The following is a 14969-nucleotide window of genomic DNA, read 5'->3' on the forward strand; positions in this document are numbered from 1 at the left end:
ATACAGTATCAGGCATTGGTCTATGTCCAGTTTCTGTTGCATTATTTTCAGTTTTCCCAGCAATTTTTGTCAAACAGTGAGTTCTTATCCTAGAACCTAGGATACTTGAGTTTATCAAACAGTAGACTGCTTAGTCATTCACTACTATCTCTTATGTATATTACCTATCCACTGATCTACCTCTCTATTTCTTAGGCAGCACCAAGTGGTTTGATGATTCCTGCTTTATAATACAATTTAAGATATGGTATAGCTAGTCCACCTTCCTTAGCATTTCTTTTCATTAATTCCTTTGGTGTTCTAGACCTTTTGTTCTTCCAGATGAATTTTGATGTTATTTTTTTTTCTAGCTCTAGAAAAGCTGGGTAGTTTGATTGGTATGGCACTGAATAAGTAAATTAATTTATGTAGAACTGTCACTTTTATTATATTGGTCTGGCCTACCCATGATCAACTGACGGTTTTCCAATTATTTAAATCTGACTTTATTTGTGCAAAAAGTGTTTTGTAATCATATACATATAGTCTCTGGGTTTGTTTTGGCAGGTAGATTCCCAAATATTTCATAGTGTCTACAGGGACTTTAAATGATATTTCTCTTTCTACCTCTTGCTGTTGAGCTTTGTTAGTAATATGTAGAAATACAGATGATTTGTGTAGGTTTATTTTGTATCCTTCAATTTTGTAAAGTTGTTCATTTTTTCAGAAAGTTTTTTTTTTGCTTGATTCTCTTGAATTCTCTAAATTTATCATCATATCATCTGTAAAGAGTGATAACTTAGTTTCTTCTTGGTCTATTGTAATTCCTTCTATTTCTTTTTCTTCTCTTATTGCTAACACCAACATTTCTTTCTTTTTTTTTAACATTTATTTTCACAAAATTTTGGGTTACAAATTTTCTCCCCTTTTATCCCCTCCCCCCCCAATCCCAAGCATTCTAATTGCCCCTGTGACCAATCTGCTCTCCCCTCTATCCTCCCTCCCTGTCCTTGTCTCCATCTTCTCTTTTGTCCTGTAGGGCCAGATAGCTTTCTTGACCCCTTAACCTGTATTTCTTATTTCCCAGTGGTAAGAACATTACATTTGATCCTAACACTTTGAGTTCCAACATCTTTAGCTCCCTCCCTCTCCACCCCTTCCCCTTGGAAGACAAGCAATTCAATATAGGCCAAATCTGTGTAGTTTTGCAAATGATTTCCATACTAGTTGTATTGTATAGGACTAACTATATTTCCCTCCATCCTATCCTGTCCCCCATTACTTCTATTCTCTTATGATCCTTTCCCTCCTCATGAGTGTCGACCTCGGATTGCATTCTCCTCCCCATGCCCTCCCCTCCATCCTCCCCCCACCCTGCTTGTGCCCCTGTCCCCCACTCTCCTGTATTATGAGATAGGTTTTCCTATTAAAATGAGTGTGCATTTTATTCTTTCCTTTGGTGGAATGTGATGAGAGTAGACCTCATGTTTTTCTCTTTCCTCCCCTCTTTATCCCTCCACTAATAAGTCTTTTGCTTGCCTCTTTTATGAGAGATAATTTGCCCCATTCAACTTCTCCCTTTCTCCTCCCAATATTTCTCTCTCACTGCTTGATTTCATTTTTTTTTGAGATATGATCCCATCCTCTTCAGTTCCCTCTGTGCACTCTGTCTCTATCTATGTGTGCGTGTGTGCATGTGTGTGTGTGTGTACTCCCACCCAGTGCCCAGATACTGAAATGTTTCAAGAGTTACAAATATTGTCTTTCCATGTAGGAATGTAAACAGTTCAACTTTAGTAAGTCGCTTATGACTTCTCTTTGCTGTTCACCTTTTCATGGTTCTCTTCATTCTTGTGTTAGAAAGTCAAATTTTCTTTTCAGCTCTGGTATTTTCATCAAGAAAATTTGAAAATCCTCTATTTCATTGAAAGACCATTTTTTCTCCTGAAGTATTATACTCAGTTTTGCTGGGTAGGTGATTCTTGGTTTTAGTCCTAGTTCCTTTGACTTCTGGAATATCCTATTCCATTCCCTTTGATCCCTTAATGTAGAGGGTGCTAGATCTTGTGTTATCCTGATTGTATTTCCGCAATACTTGAATTGTTTCTTTCTAGCTGCTTGCAATATTTTCTCTTTCACCTGGGAATTCTGGAATTTGGCCACAATGCTCCTAGGAGTTTCTCTTTTTGGTCTCTTTCATGCGGTGTTCTGTGGATTCCTTGAATATTTATTTTGCCCTCTGGTTCTAGAATCTCAGGGCAGTTTTCCTTGATAATTTCATGGAAGATGATGTCTAGGCTCTTCTTTTGATCATGGTTTTCAGGTAGTCCCAGAATTTTTACATTGTCTCTCCTGATTCTATTTTCCAGGTCAGTTGTTTTTCCAATAAGATATTTCACAATATCTTCCATTTTTCGAATCTTCACGCTATGTTCTGTGATATCTGTCTTTCTCATAAAGTCCTTAGCGTCCATCTGTGCCATTCCAGTTTTGAAAGATCTATTTTCTTCAGTGAGCTTTTGCATCTCCTTTTCCATTTGGCTAATTCTGCTTTTGAAAGCATTCTTCTCCTCATTGGCCTTTTGAACCTCTTTTGCCAATTGAGTTAGGCTAGTTTTCAAGGTGTTAATTTCTTCAACATTTTTTTGGGTCTCCTTTAGCAGGGAGCTGATCTGCTTTTCATGCTTCTCTTTCATCCCTCTCATTTCTCTTCCTAGTTTTTCCTCCACCTCTCTAACTTGATTTTCAAAATTCTTTTTGAGCTCTTCCATGTCCTGAGCCCATTGGGTGGGCTGGGACACAGAGTCATTGATTTCTGTGTCTTTGCCTGATGGTAAGCATTGTTCTTCCTCGTCAGAAAGGAAGGGAGGAGGTGTCTTTTCTCCGAGAAAGTACCCTTCAATAGTTTTATTTCTTTTCCCTTTCCTGGGCATTCTCCCCAGCCAGTGGCTTGACCTCTGAATATTCTCCTCACACCCACCTCACCTCTTGGTCCTCCCAGCCAGCGTTTGGCGACTGAGATTCAAATGCTGCTTCCCGCCTTAGGGCTTTTGGCGGGGGCAGGGCTGCTATTCAGTGTGAGAATTAAGTTCAGATGGTCAGGTCGCGGCAGGGCTGCCTCTCAGGCCCAGTTCCCTCAGGGGCTTTATGCACAGACCTTCCACAATGGATCCAGGCTCCCTCCTGCTTGGGGAGCCCCTGTCTGCAGCCGCCTCTCAGCTTCTATCTCCCGGGGGGCCTGAGCCATGGGGGCACCCCATTCCCCTCTTGACCCGCCAAAGAGACTCTCTCACCGACCCTCGTCACCTGTGAGTGGCGGGGCTTGTGCCGCCGCTGGAGATCCCGTCTCTGAAGCCTGCTCGAATCTGTACCTCTCGAAGCCATGGCCACCGCAGGTCCGGGCTGGGCTCCGTGTCCGCAGCGCGACGGACCTTTTGCGAGAGGTTTGCAGGTCCCTCTGTGGGTGGAGGGACCCGCGTGGCCACTGGAGGTCCCGTCCCCGAAGCCTGCTCGGATCTTTTCCTCACGGTATCGCGGCCGCTGCAGGGCTGCACTCAGCTCCCAGTCCCAGCGCCCAGTCCGCAGCGCTAAGGACCCCCCGCGAGAGGTTTGCAGGTCTCTCCAGAACAGAAATCTCCCTCGCTCCAATATTCCGTGGCCTCTGGGTGCAGAATTCACAGTGGGTTGGTCCCCTCTAGCCGTTCTGTGAGTTGTGGGTTCGGAGCTATGTGTATGTGTGTCTTTCTACTCCTCCATCTTGGCTCCGCCCCCCAACATTTCTAATACTGTATTAAATAACATGACTGATAATGGACATCCTTGTTTCACGCCTGATCTTACTGGAAATGCATCTAGCTTATCCTATTTACATATAATGCTTGTTGACGGTTTGAGGTAGGTACTACTTATTATTTTAAGGAAGACCCCATTTAGGAATGGGTGTTGTATTTTGTCAAAAGCTTTTTTTGCATCTGTTGAGATAATCATATGATTTCTGTTAGATTTGTTGCTGATATGATCAATTATGCTTATAGTTTTCCTAACAGTGAACCAGTCCTGCATTCCTGATATAAATCCTATCTGGTCAAAGTGTATTTTTCTTGAGATAAGTTGCTGTAATCATTTTTGCTAATATCTGATTTAAAATTTGGCATCTATACTCACTAGGGAAATTGATCTAAAATTGTCTTTCTCTGTTTTGGCTTTTCCTGGTTTAGGTATCAAAACCATATTTGTATCACAAAAAGGATTTGGTAGGACTCCTTCTTTGTCAGTTTTCCCAAATAGTCTGTATAGTATTGGAATTAACTGTTCTTTAAATGTTTGATAAAATTCACTTGTAAATCCATCTGGTCCCGAAGATGTTTTTCTAGCAGATTCATTGATGGTATGTTCAATTTTTTTTTTCTGAGATGGGGTTATTTAAGTATTTTATTTCCTCTTCTTTTAATCTGGGCAATTTATATTTTCATAAATATTCATCCATTTCACTAAGATAGTCAAATTCAATACAGTTGGGCAAAATAATTTCTAATTATTGTTTTAATTTCCTCTTCATTGGAGGTGAGTACATTCTTTTCATTTTTGATACTGTCAATTTGATTTTCTTCTTTCTTTTTTTCAATCAAATTGACCAAAGTTTTATCAACTTTATTGGTTTTTTCATGAAACCAGCTCCTAGTTTTATTTATTTGTTCAATAACTTTCTTAATTTCATTTTTATTAATCTCTCCTTTGGTTTTCAATATTTCTAATTTGGTATTTAATTGGGGATTTTCATTTTGTTCTTTTTCTAGCTTTTTTCAGTTGCATGTCCAATTCATTCATCTCCTCTTTTTCTATTTTATTCATGTAAGCATTCAGAGATATAAAACTTTGCCTAAGAAGTACTTTCACTGCATCTCATAAGTTTTGGTAGGTTGTCTCATTATTGTCATTCTCTTGGATGAACTTATTGTTTGTTTCTATGATTTGATGTTTCTTTAGAATTAGACTGTTTAGTTTCCAATTAATTTTTGGTCTGTCTTTCCATGGCCCTTTGCTGCATATAATTTTTATTGCATCATGATGTGAAAAAGATGCATCAACTATTTCTGCCTTTTTAAACTGAATTGTGAGGATTTTATGCCATAGTACGTGGTCAGTTTTTGTGTATGTGCCAGGTACTGCTGAGAAAAAGGTACATTCCTTTCTATTCCCTGTTCAGTTTTGCCGGAGGTTTATCCTATCTACCTTTTCCAGAATTCTGTTCACCTCCTTAACTTCTTTCTTGTTTATTTTGAAGTTAGATTTATCCAGTTTAGAGACAGAGAGGTTGAGATCCCCTACTAGTACAGTTTTGCTATTTCTCCCTGTAACTTCCTTAATTTCTCCTCTAAGAATTTGAATGTTAAACCACTTGGTGCATATCTGTTTAGTAATGATATTACTTCATTGTTTGGGTACCTTTCAGCAGGATGTAGTTTGCTTCCTTATCCCTTTTTATTAGATCTCTTTTTACTTTTTCTTTGTCTGAGATTAAGATACCCATACTTTTTTTTTATTTCAGCTGAAGCATAATATATTCTATTCCAGTCTTTGACCTTTACCCTGTGTGTATCCCCCTGTTTCAAATGTGTTTCTTGTAAACAACATATTGTAGGATTATAGTTTTTAATCCATTCTGCTCTATGCCTCCATTTTATGGGAAAGTTCATCCCATTCATATTCACAGTTATGATTACTATTTGTATCTCTCTCCATCCTACCCTCCTCTGTTTATTCTTTTATTTCTCCCTTCTCCCTTCCACTACTCAAAAGAGTTTTACTTTTGGCCACAGCCTCCCTCAATCTTCCCTCCCTTCTATCAGGCCCCCTCCCTTTCATTTCCCTTTTCCCTTACTACTTCTTCCCTCCCTTCTAACCATCCCTCTCTTTTTTCTTCCCTTTCTCCTCCTACTGCCTGTAGAGCAAATTTGATTTTTATGCGTAATTGAGTATCATATTCCCTTCTTGAACCAAATCCGATGACAGGAAAGCTCAAAGCTCATTTCCCTCCCTTCTTTCCCTCTACTGTAATATAATTTTGTGTCTCTTCCTATGATGTAATTTATCTTTTTTTGCCTCCTCCTTTCCTTTTCTCCCTTTGCACCCCTTTATTAGTTTTTTTTATCATTACATCAGTTAATTTATGCCCACACCCTCTATGTATATCCCTTTTAAATGTCATAATAAATATACAGTTTTCAAGATTAACAAATATCATCCTTCCATTTAGGGATATAAATAGTCTCCTCATATTAGATAACAAATTTTTTTCTTTTTTTTTTTTTCCTATTTGTTTTTTCATGCTTCTCTTGTGTTTTATATTTGAAGATCAAATTTTCTGTTGAGCTCTGGTCTTTTCATCAAGAAGTTCTAGAAATCCGCTATTTCATTTATTGTACATTTTCTTGCCTGAAATATTATGCTCAGTTTTGCTGGTTAATTGATCCTTGATTGTAGTCCAGGCTCCTTTGCCTTATGAAATATCATATTCCAGTCCCTTCAGTCTATTAATGTAGAAGCTGTAAGGTCCTGTGTAATTCTGACTTTAGTTCCTTGTTATTAGAATTGCTTCTTCCTGCCTGCTTGCAGTATTTTCTCCTTGACCTGACAATTCTGGAATTTGGCAACAGTATTCCTTGGCATTTTCAATTTCAGGAGGTGATGGTGGATTCTTTTAATGGGCATTTTTCCCTCTGGATCTAGGACCTCAGGGCAGTTTTCCTTGATGATTTCCTGGAAGATAATATCTAGGCTTTTTTTTTTTCATCATGGCTTTCTGGTAGACCAATAATTCTTTTGGATTTTGAATCTTTTAGATTTTGTTTGGCTAATTCTTGATGCCTCATAGTCATTAGCTTCTACCTGTTCAACTCTAATTTGTAATGAATCATTTTCTTCAGTTAGCTTTTGTACCTCCTTTCCCATTTGTCCAGTTGTTCCTTTTTTGGAGTTATTTTCACCACTCACATTTTGTATCTCCTTATCCATTTGCCCAGTTTTAGTTTTTAAGGAACTCATTCTATTTTTAAAATCATTGGCCTGTTTTTCTCCTACCTCTCAAATTTGTCTTTTAAAATCCTTCTTGAGCTCTTCCAAGAATGCTTTTTGGGTTTGAAATAGATTCACATTCCCTTTCAAGTTTTCAGATGTGGGTATAGTATCAATGCTGTCATCTTCTGAATTTGTATTTTGATCTCCCCTGTCCCCATAGTAAGAATCTATGGTCTTCGCTTTTCTAATTTGTGTCTTGCTCATGGTGATTGCCTTTTTCCTGGCTTTTTTAAGTGGATCTCTGCTTTTGGGGCACAGGGGACTCTGTCCCATGTTTCTTCTTCTGGGTGCTAGGGGTCTGGTTACCCCTCCTGCTTGCCACTAAAAGAGATGAAAAGATGTATCACTCTCTTTTCTTTGTTGAGGTAGGGAGTTGTGGATGTGGAACATTGCACAAGTAGTCAGACTATGTTGAAGTGTTGATTCCTTTTGCTAAGTTGCTTCTTCTTCCTCTTTCCCTGCCTTTTATTCATCTTTATTCATTCAGATTCTTTGAAACTGCACCTATTATGTGTAAATGTGAGGAATAACTATAATGGTAGACATATTGTCTGCCCTCTCCTGCTATTGGAGGTGGAGTTTGGAGTATCCACCCATCCTCAGTATGATAGACATTCTCCTGAACAGCGGGAGCATTTGAAGTAATCCTAGGATCATAGATACAAAGTTAAAAGGGCTCTTGAAAGCCATCTAGTCCAGCCTCATTGTACAGATGAAGAAACTGAGGCAATAAAAAGAAGCCAAATGATTTGTTTAAAGTCATACAGGCAATAAACATCAAACATAAAATATGAACCCAGGGCCTTTGCCTCTTTCTATTTTGCCCCTTTAAAATCAGTCTATGAATCAGCTTTACTAATACCCCCTTTCTGTTTGTTTGTTTGTGTTTTCTTGATGTCTCTTGTAAACCATTTATAAGCTTTGGCATGACATGACCATCTGTGAGGCATATGAAAATAACAGACGGTTACCCTAATATCCAGGAAAATACTGACATTCCAAGGCTCTAAATTATTTGGACTCATCTGGCAGAATCTGCATCACCATGAAGCCACTTAATGTTTGATTTCTAGGCTTCAGTCTCTTTCGACATGAGTACCAGAACTGTGGAGGCCATATATTCTGGAGGTTGGAAGGGTTCCTTATCATTCTATTGAATTGTTAGAAGATGGATTTACAGCTGACCTGGAGCAAGTATCAGAATGAAATTAGTCTCTGACTAGACGAAGAGCAATCCAGTTTGCCTGGCCCTGGGCAATGGCATCGTATCTGCCTCTTGCAAGGAAGGAAATTACTTCCTGATGTCATTTCCATCTACTAAAGAGAATTAAATCCTTGTAGCAAAATGCAAAACTGGCTTGCTGCAAGCTAAATTCTGAGTAGAAGATAGATCAGTCTCATAAACATATTTTCAGTTTGGTTATATGCTAATAATCCTCATTTATTCTTGAAAACACGATGAGTAGAAATGCCACTTTGCTGAAATGCAGACCATGTGTCACCCCTCCTGAAATGGCTTTCCCTTTTGTATTGAGGTTTGTGTCTAGGTACCTGGAGGAAAACATCGATTGGCTTTCATGACCTTCGAGTTGGGTTGAGCTAAACCTAGAATTTTTTTTAAATATATTGACTTCAATTATTCTTGGTGGTTTTCCTTACTTGATGGAAAATGCTGTAAGATCCATAAGAGCAGGGGCCCTATTTTATTTGTCTTTTTGATGATAATGCACATTACACTATATATTAGGAAATAAATATTTGCTGATTTAAATGAAAGAAATCAAAAAAAATAAAAACTATAAGATTTGAAGGGAAAAAACTGCCCATAAAGATTGGAGACATAGCTAGACATTCATGAACCTGCCATTGCATTTGACCCTCAAACCAAACAGAATGAAGGGGAAGGAATGCTATGATACAAAGCCCACTGGCTTTATAACTAGGTCATCTAGGTTTGAATTATGACTATATTATTGTCTGCATGTCTCATCTTGGACAAGTCTTGTGACATCCCTAAGCCTTGGCACCATCTATAAAATAAAGAGATTGGATTAAGCCCCTTCCATCACAACATACTAGACAGTTCTCCATCTATCCTGGGAAGCACTATTTTGGTCAGGAGATTTGTAGATTTCTTCCAAATGTTGTCATAGAGTAATCATGTTTGATCTGGAAAAAACTTTAATGAGCTAAGAATCTTGGAACCTCAGAGTTGGAAGAAGCCTCAGTAGCTCACCCATTTGCTGAGAAAGAATCCTCATTACAACTTGTCCATACACACACAGACACACAGACTCACACATACACAAACACACACTCAATTGTAATATATATATATATATATATATATACACATATGAATTATTTGTGTGTGTATATAAATATGGATGTGTGTGTATGTGTGTATGTATATATTTAAGAATTCCTCTGAACTCTTTGAGTACAAAAAAGAGTATTCAGGGGGTGGATCCAATACGGCAGAGTAGAAGCAGAGACCTGCTTGAGCTTTTCCCCCAAACTCCTCAAAATACCTGTAAAAAATGACTCTAAACCAATTCCAGAGCAGCAGAAGCCACAAAAATGACACAGTGAAACAGATTTCCAGCCCAAGGGAGTTTGGAAGACTGACAAGAAGGGTCTATTTCACTGGACTCAGAGCAGAATGCACCCATATGTGGGCCATACCACCATAAATGGGACTGTAGCAGGCCTCAGGGTGCTGAATCACTAGCAACAGTAGCCATTTCCAGACTTCTCAGCTCACAAATGCCAAAGACAGCTTGAAAGGTCAGTGGGAAAGCTCTCTCACCTGGGTGAGAGAGGAACATGGTCCAGTCCGTGCTCCAGCCCTAGAGTGGTGACAGGCACTGCTGTAATGGTGGTTACTTCTGGAGCTTTTGGCCTATAGATGGTGGGAGAATCAAGTGGCTGATCTGGGTCGCAGTCCTGGGTGGTGGTCCTGGGGTTAGGAGCAGTGCTGGTGTGGCAGAGCTCATGGTGATTGTGGAGAGCAAATCCTACTCACAATTCCAGGGCAGAAAAGAGAGCTTGTGGTTGGTCACAGACCAGAGTGCAGGCCAGGAGAGGAGTAAACACCTCTTCTTTGATCATACCACTTTGGAGTAACTGAGAATTTACAGATCCCTAGAGATGTCTCTGAAAACAGCTGCACAAAATCCCTGAAATTTGGGGCAGTACACCTTCCACTTAAGAAGGAGCTCAAAAGTTAAGTAACTGGCTGGGGAAAGGACTAAAAAGGAGGGGAAATGAGACTATAGAAGGTTAATTTCTTAGTGAAAAGGTATTTAATTAGGAGGAGGAAGATCAAAGCATACAACCATAGGAAGATCAAAGAATAGAACAGGAGAAAGGAAGCACCATCAAGGCTCCTACATCCAAAGCCATCAAGAAAAATATGCAATGATCTCAGGCCGTGGAAGAGCTCAAAAAGAATTTTGAAAATCAAGTAAGAGAAGTAGAGGAAATGTTGGGAAGAGAAATGAGAACAAGGAAAGAAAATCATGAAAAACAAGTCAACAGCTTGCTAATGGAATCTCCCTCCCAAATGCTGAAGAAAATAACACCTTTAAAAATAGACTTATTAAATCTAAAAATAATCCAAGTGAACCCATTTAAGTTAAAAATAATCCAAATGGCAAAAGAGGTCCAAAAAGTCAATGAGAAGAGAAATGCCTTATAAAAATAAAATTGGCCAAATGGAAAAGGAGGTACAAAAACTTAGTGAAGAAAATAATTTTTTCTCTCTTTTTTAGTTATTTTAAATTTGTTTATTTTTAGTTTTCAACATTCATTTCCACAAGACTTTGAGATTCAAAATTTCTCCCCATCTCTTCCCTCCCTCCCATGCATTCTGATTACCCCTTTCCCAATCTGCCCTCCCTTCTTTCACACCCCTCCCTTCCTTTATCCACATCTTCTCTCTTTTCTTGTAGGGCAAGATAAATTTTTATACCCCATTACCTATATTTATTATTTCCCAGTTGCATGCCAAAACAATTCTCAGCATTCGTTCCTAAAACTTTGCGTTCCAACTTCTATCCCAACCTCCCTTCCATCCACCAACCCTGAGAAGGCAAGCAATTCAACATAGGCTATATATGTGTAGTTTTGCAAAAGACTTCCATAATAGTCAGGTTGTGAAAGACTAACTGTTTCCTTCCATCCTATTCTGCCTCCCATTTATTCAATTCTCTCTTGACTTTGTACCTCCCCCAAAGTGTTTACTTCTAATTACTCCCTCCTCCCTTCTATCATTCCCCCACCCCACTTTTCCCCTTCTCCTCCACTCTCTTATAATGTAAGATAGATTTTCATACCAAATTGAGTATACATGTTATTCCCTCTTGAAGTCAAATGTGATGACATTAAGCTTCACTTTTTCCACCTCACCTCCCCTCTTTTATCCTCCATTGAAAAAACTTTTTCTTGCTTCTTTTTTGAGAGATGATTTGCCCCATTCCATTTCTCCTTTTCTCCTCCCAATATATTCCTCTCTCACCCCTTAATTTTATTTTTCAAGAGTTACAAATATGATCTAGGAATGTAAACAGTTCAACTTTAGTGATTCCCTTATGATTTCTCTTTTCTGTTTACCTTTTCATGCTTCTCTTGATTCTTTAGTTTGAAAGTCAGATTTTCTATTCAGCTTTGGTCTTTTCATCAAGAATGCTTGAAAGTCCTCTATTTCATTGAATGACCATTTTTTCCACTGAAGTATTATACACAGTTTTGCTGAGTAGGTGATTCTTGGTTTTAATCCTAGTTCTTTGACTTCTGGAATATCACATTCCAAGTCCTTTGATCCCTTAATGTAGGAGCTGCTAGATCTTGTGTTATCCTGATTGTATTTCCACAACACTCGAATTGTTTCTTTCTGGCCGCTTGCAATATTTTCTCCTTGACTTGGAAACTGCAATTTGGCTACAATATTCCTTGGAGTTTTCCTTATGAGATCTTTTTCAGGAGGTGATAGGTGGATTCTTTCAATATTTCTTTTACCCTCTGGTTCTAGAATCTCAGGGCAGTTTTCCTTAAAAATTTCATGAAAGATGATGTCTAGGCTCTTTTTTTGATCATGGCTATCAGGTAGTCCACAATTTTTAAACTGTGTCTCCTGGATCTATTTTACAGCTAGGTTGTTTTTCCAATGAGATATTTCACATTGTCTTCTATTTTTTCATTCTTTTCGTTTTGTTTTGTAATCTCTTGGTTTCTCATAAAATCATTATTTTCCAACTACTGCATTCTAATTTTTTTTAAAAAAAAAACTATTTTCTTCAGTGAGCTTTTGAACCTCTTTTTCCATTTAGCTAATTCTGCTTTTTAAAGCATTCTTTTCCTAATTAACTTTTTGGACTTCTTTTGCCATTTGAGTTAGTCTATGTTTAAAGATGTTATTTTCTTCTGCATTTTTTTGCGTCTCCTTTAGCAAGTTGTTGACTCACTTTTCATGCATTTCTTATATCACTCTTACTTCTCTTCCTAATTTTTCCTCCATCTTTCTTACTTGATTTTCAAAATCCTTCTTGATCCCTTCCATTTCCTGTGACAACTGCATATTTATTTTGATGATTTTGAATGTAGAAGCCTTGAGTTTTATGTCTTCCTCTAATGGTTTACATTGTTCTTCCTCACCTGAAAGGATGGAATGAAATGTCTGTTCACCAAGAAAGTAATTTTCTATAGTCTTGCTTTTTTCCTTTTTGGGGCATTTTCCCATCCAGTTACTTGACTTTTGAGTCCTTTGTCAAGAGGTGGGTATACTCTAGGGACCTGTAAGTTCTCAGTTCCTCCAAAGTGACACAATCATGAGAGAAGAATTTACTCCTCTCTTGACCTGTGCTCTGGTCTGGGAGCAATCACAAAATTTTCTACTCAAGATCTGTCAGTAGAATTCTCTCTCTGAGTAGAATTCCCTCTCAAGAGCCTCCACCAGTTCCACCAAGCCAGAGCTCTTCTTCACCCCAGGACTGCCACTCAGGGCTGAGACCCAGATCAGTGGCTCAATTCCCTTTAGACTGAGGGCTCCAAAAATGGATGCTGTTGCCCCCTCTGACTGGGGGGCTAGGGCAAGGCCCTGATCCCTTCTCACCCAGGTGAAAGAACTTTCTTACTGACCTTTGAAGATGCCTATGGCATTTGTGAGTTGAGAAATCTGGGAATCACAGCTACTGCCTGGGATTCCATACCACGAAGACTGTTCTGGTCCTGTCTGTGTCACACTGCGCAGCCAAGGCTGGGCTGTGCTCCCTGGACTGCACTCCACTCTGAGACTGGTGTGATAGATCTTTCCTTTTCACCTTCCAGGCTGCCTTGGGTTGGAAATTTCTTTCACTCTGTTGTTTTGTAGCTTCTGCTGCTCTAGAATTTGTTTAGGTTCATTATTTACAGATATTTTATGGTTTGTGGGGGGCAGAGCTTCTACAGGTTTGTCCTTCTACTCTGCCATATTGGCTCCACCCCCCCCCCCAAGAAAATAATTTCTTAAAAATTAGAATGGAGCAATTGGAAGATAATAACTTTATGAGAAATCAAGAAATTATAAATCAAAACCAAAAGAATGAAAAAATAGAAGACAATATCTCATTGCAAAAACAACTGACCTTGAAAACATATCCAGGAGAGATAATTTAAAAATTATTGGTCTCCCTGAAACCCATGATTGAAAAGAGAGCCTAGACATCATCTTTCATGAAATTATCAAGGAAAACTGTCCTGATATTCTAGAACCATCAGGTAAAATCCAAACGCAAAGAGTTCACCAATCACTTCTTGAAAGAAATTCAAAAAGAAAAACTCCTAGGAATATTGTAGCCAAATTCCAGAGTTCCCAGCTCAAGGAGAAAATATTACAAGCAGCCAGAAAGAAACAATTCTGGTACTGTGAAAACACAATCAGGGTACCACTGGATTTGGTAGCTTCCACATTAAGGGAGCAGAGGGCTTGGGATATGATATTCTAGAAGTCAGAGGATCTCGGATTAAAACCAAGAATCACCTACCCAGCAAAACTGAGTATGATACTTCAGGGGAACAAGTGATATTTCAATGAAATAACGGATCTCCAAGCATTCTTGTTGAAAAGACCAGAGCTGAATAGAAAACTTGACTTTCAAATACAAGAATAAAGAGAAAAATAAAAAGGTAAACAGGAAAGAGAAGCCATTAGGGATGCATTAAATTTAAACTGCTTACATTTCTATATAGAAAGATGATATTTGTTCCTCGTGAGACCTTTCTCAGTATTAAGGTAATCAGAGAGGACTTACACACACATGTACATATGCATGCATATGTATGTAGGTATGTATGTATGTGTATTTGTATCTATACAACCCACACATGTGCATATGTATACATATATGTGTATTGTGTATTATGTGTGTGTATGCATGTATATGTATATATGTACATGTGTATGTATATATGTGTGTGGTTTTTGTGTATATATATATATATATATATATATAAATTATCTCATGTAAAGGAGGCAAGAAAGAACTTTTACAATGGAGGGGAAGAGGGGGTGATGAGAGGGAATAAGAGAGCCATACTCTTATCAGATTTGGTATAAGGAGGGAACAACATATACTCTATTGGGTGTGGAAATTCATCTCACCCTGCAGGAAGGCAGGGGGAAGGGGTAGGAGAGGGAGGATAATAGAAGGGATGACAGATTGGGGGAAGAGGTAGTCAGAAGCAAACACTATTGTGTGGGGGGGGGAACAGATCAAAGGAGAGAATGAAATAAATGGAGAGCAGGACAGGATAGAAGAAAATGTGGTTAGTCTTTTGCTGTTATGAAAGTGTTTTGCATGGCTACCAGTTTATGACCTATATTGAATTACTTGCTTTCTTAATGAGAATTGGTGGGGAGGAAGAAAGGGAGAAAA

At 38.6% G+C, this 14969-nt stretch overlaps 1 protein-coding gene across 7 annotated transcripts in view; it reads left to right on the forward strand.

Moving 5' to 3' along the window:
• The window catches only part of FHIT (fragile histidine triad diadenosine triphosphatase), a 1742479-nt gene that overhangs the window by 1686352 nt on the left and 41158 nt on the right, over positions 1 to 14969 (forward strand). The window lies entirely within an intron of this gene.

This window comes from Notamacropus eugenii, chromosome 3 (assembly GCF_028372415.1).
Source record: "Notamacropus eugenii isolate mMacEug1 chromosome 3, mMacEug1.pri_v2, whole genome shotgun sequence".
NCBI lineage: Eukaryota > Metazoa > Chordata > Mammalia > Diprotodontia > Macropodidae > Notamacropus > Notamacropus eugenii.